This window comes from Colletes gigas, unplaced genomic scaffold (assembly GCF_013123115.1).
Source record: "Colletes gigas isolate AHSC1104 unplaced genomic scaffold, ASM1312311v1 Colletes_gigas_Sc00013, whole genome shotgun sequence".
NCBI classification, from domain to species: domain Eukaryota; kingdom Metazoa; phylum Arthropoda; class Insecta; order Hymenoptera; family Colletidae; genus Colletes; species Colletes gigas.
This window is the reverse complement of record NW_025106642.1, coordinates 783091-787457: the sequence shown is the minus strand read 5'-3', so window position 1 is coordinate 787457 and position 4367 is coordinate 783091.

Here is a 4367-nt window from a genome sequence, read left to right as displayed (position 1 = left end):
ATACGCAATATGGACGGAACGTTCCTCATTTTTCGACCGGTCCTCGAACAAGTTTGGAGCAATTTTGAAGGAAAATTGCAACATTTAGACTTGCTTGGGTCGCGATTTCACTGCACGCTACGTTACATGGCAAAGTTTGACACCGTTAGTAAACCAGCGTCAAAAAAAGTTTATATAAATATTATTTTCTTTTTTTATTTTACAACTGACGAGATTACATACTCGTTTTAGACGGCTCGTTGCTGTACCGAGCGGAGCATGCTAAATTATAAATTTGCATTAACTTCCATTTACATTTTGGATGAAAAATTTGCGCTAAAAAATGTTTGAAAAGTAAATTTTAGTATATTTAGTATGCATGTTGTGATTATGTAAGTACCAGGGCGGTCACCGTAACGTAAAGTACAGACCGAAGGTTGCGCGTCGACGCAGATTAATATCATTAGCGGCGTTACTAGTGGAAGTTTAACTAATCGTTCTGTTCGTTCGACGATGGTTACGTTTTCCTGAATATCGGCGGTCGGTGACGGTAATTCAAAAGCACGTGTTCGCCTACACTTTGCGGCTGGACAACTCGTTTCGGAATGGTTTAATTTCCTCGGCTACACGGAGCTGCTAGCTATCTAGCCAGTTTCCAGTCGGTTTGCTCGGGCTTGAGAGGAAAAAGGAAAATGGACCGAGTCGGGACACGAGCGAATGGAAAAAGGGAGACGGAGGCCGGCGGTTGAAGAGGATATGCTGAATAGCCAGCGTGCGTGCGTAACTGGCACGTACATACACAGTCTTTTTCATTACGTTATAGTTATTTTTTACCTCCGTCCACTTACTTCGGTAGAAAGTTCTTACAATAATTACAGGGGGTTTTAAAAAAAGATTTTATACCGTTGCAATTTTGGTTAAAAAAGATATAATTTATTCTTGTTAACGAAACTAAGAATTGTACGGTCACTTAACAACATAAGAAATCAAATTCGAATAACTGGAATAACAGTGTATATTTTGGCAAGATCTCCACGTTGATCTGTAGATCAACTGGACGGTTCTGAAGCTTCGACGACGGTTATTAGAGAAATGAAATCGTGCACGCTATGCTCGATAGATCCGTTGTTTCTATGATTTTCGAACGCTTTGTACAATTTGAAGTTGCTTTGGCGCGTTCAGCGAAGTTCGTCAGCCGTAACGAATTTCCGCGTTTCCGCGTTTCCGCGTTTCCTTGATTCCGATTTGCACTCGCGTCGTTCGGGGATTCGTCCCCATCGAGGTCTGTCTCTTGGAGAACCCGAAGGCGCGACAGAACCTGGAGAAGTGGCTGTCGCGGTGTTCGGCGTCGTCTAACACGGAGGAGAGCAGACTAATTCTGTCTAATCTCGAATAATCTGGATTAATCTGGTGCAATCCAACGACAGCTTCCTCGGCGCCGGCATCGGCGCCAGAATTGGTTCGTTTTCAATTAGAGGGAGCATTTCGCTGATGGCGCCTGCATTCGTTCGGCTGTTCGCCCGAAACTCGTTCGGAGACCTCGAAACTTGGCGAATTCGCGGCGGATCTGCCGACGGAACGAATCGCGCGGATAATCCGTGGGGCCTCGTTCCCGCGATAAATCGCGCCCCATTACAACTTTCGCGAAACCGTGACCACGCGAGGGATCACCCTAAGCGAATCAGTTAACGCCCATCGTCTAATCGTCACGCGGTTATTCCACTCCCCAAAGTAGATGTCGATTTTGTTTATGTTCGATCTCTAAACTCGGTAAATCTGAAACTATAATTAGTGAAGGGAACAGTGCATGCACCATTGTCAAGAAGACTTTTGTATCACATAAGAAAGACATGTGACGAGATGAGAACTTGGCTGGAGAGTCGAATTATTTATAACATAATCAGCTTCCTAGGTTTACAGGAAGGAGATTATACAATAGCTGATCAGACCCTCTTGGCAACTTTTTGTCCGTGCACATACATCGACGTTCGTAAATATTAAAACACTAGTGGTCGAAACGTCGTTAATCTTTCCATACAGTAAAATACTTACGTGTTACGCGATACGAATAGAATCGGGTCGCATTTACCATCCTAATTAAATGAAATTAGTCGTCCGAATTTTTTACGACCCTCTCTTACGATTTGCTACATGCGCATTAAATAATTCGCTGCATCGTTGGAACAGATTTTTTGCTTGTTTGAGATCCGATCAGTTACGAACTGATGGGGTTAAATTGACGTTAATGTGCCTTAATCAAGGGTAGTTGTGGATGATAACTAGAGGACTTTCTGTCTTCGATGTTAGCGACATATAGTTGCATCACGTACTTCTTTGGGGGAAATCACCGTGGACGGATACGTTTTAAATATTTATTCGAGGAAATTCTGTTATAGGTAGTGAGTAAATTATACGTTGATAGTATGATTAAAAGATTTACTTTTATCGTTATGGATTTTGAAAGCCACCAGCGGCGCGGAGATGTTTACTCTCAGAGACCATTTGACTGATTTGTGCATGACAATGAACGACGGTGGCCATTATGAGACACCATCTTCGGGGAGTAAACGTTGCCAAGAGTACAGCAATTGACCGTGTAATCGCAGCCTTCAATCTTATCGCAGTACACCTTTAACATCAATCTGGAAAGTGCTCTTTTGAACCGCACAATAATAGGCTTTGTTCGTACGGCGGAATCAACGGCGACGGGGACCGGCATTCAGCCGCTTGTACTTTTAAGAATATCGTGTCCCGATTTCCAGAATTTTTCTACCGTTCAAAGAGCGAGGCACGCTCTCGGTCGTTGGAATCGTTGTCGATCGATTCGTCGCTGAGAACGACCCGCTTTCAAACGGAGCGTCGGTGTTCCGTCTCGACGGGAATTCCGCCGAGCGTCAGACAGAGGCGTTCACTTATCCCGCGCAAGTGTTTCTATTTACTCGTCGAACGGAACCGATCGATTTATTTATTCGTTAATTTAATCTACCGATGCTATTCGCGTCAATTCGAGCCGATATCGAGCTTCGAATAACTTTTTAATCAAATATCCGATTCGTATGAAACGTTCATCGACGCTGCTCGAAGAATTTATCGTGCAAGAAAAAATGTATTCGATATCGTTTTAAAGATATTTATATCGACGAGAAGAAAATAGCGTAGGATATTCCCTCGGTGTCAAAAGTAACGTGGTATAATGATTAATAATAAGTCAGGATCACGGTGACGGATAAAACTCGAGCACGTGGCGCAGTTCGCGTAACAAAACCGATTGGTTCCTCTGTGACGAGCATCGCCGTTTCAATCTATTCGGGCCAGAGTTTCCGCAAGACTTGGCGAGGGCCGTGTGAAATTCGCTGAAAAGTCGATTCGATGGAAGAAAAACATGATCCGCGTGCGCAAACAATTCTGTCAACGAATTTCATTTCGCCGCGATGTAAATTTGTACCCGTTCGGCTGAGCGGAGGAAAAGAGGATCCAATTAAAACGGGATACTGTTGCCAGGGACGCGCGTTACGTTCTCCAAAGGGCTGGGAAATACGAACGCCGATTTGCTATATACGTGTCTACGTTTCCGGGCTATTCGTTGGTCAAGATTTGTCTTTTTATTCGTTTCACTATTTTAAATCACATTCCAGAGTATCTACCTACCTCAATGTTAATCGTGACACCTTTTCATAATATATTTTTTCAATAGGTAGTCAATACCGTCCTATTCTACGATATGTACATATATTTGAAAATGTACAAAGAGAAATGGAAACGAAAATCTACGTTAAATATTGAAATATATCTCCTGCTGGCCATGCATCGCGTTATACAAGGCTTGCTGAATTCCAAAAGAGTAATTTCTGTATACAATTATAATGAAATAAAGAACAACCGGATATTAAATTTAATTGTAAATTAATCTCGATTATTGTATATTATTCTGTTTCAGGAGAATGGTTGTAAAAATCAAAACTTCCGGCCACTGTTAACGAACCAACCAAGTTCGAAGGAGCGAGAATTTTCGAGTTCCTTTCGCGGGACAATGTCACTTGGCTGAATAAGATCTTCCGTCATCGACGCCGAGCATCGTTTATAGGGGCTTCGAAGGCTTCCGTCGAGATGTACGAAGATCCCGGAACGGTCGTTACGAATAATGCTTTCATAACGTCGTCCGTCGTTCCGGGATTTGAATCGTTAAGCCCCTCCCCCGGCCGGAGAACTCGTTCAGGATGAAGAATATTTAGAGTCTCGGGAACAGTGCTCTTAGTTTGGTTGTCTGGCCAGGTATTCGTTCCACAGTGTTTCGAACGATCGCGACGAATCCTGGGAACGACTCGGTTGTCACCGCGATAACATCGTCCAAGGGATCCTCGAGACTTTGCACAGGGACCTGTCGCGCG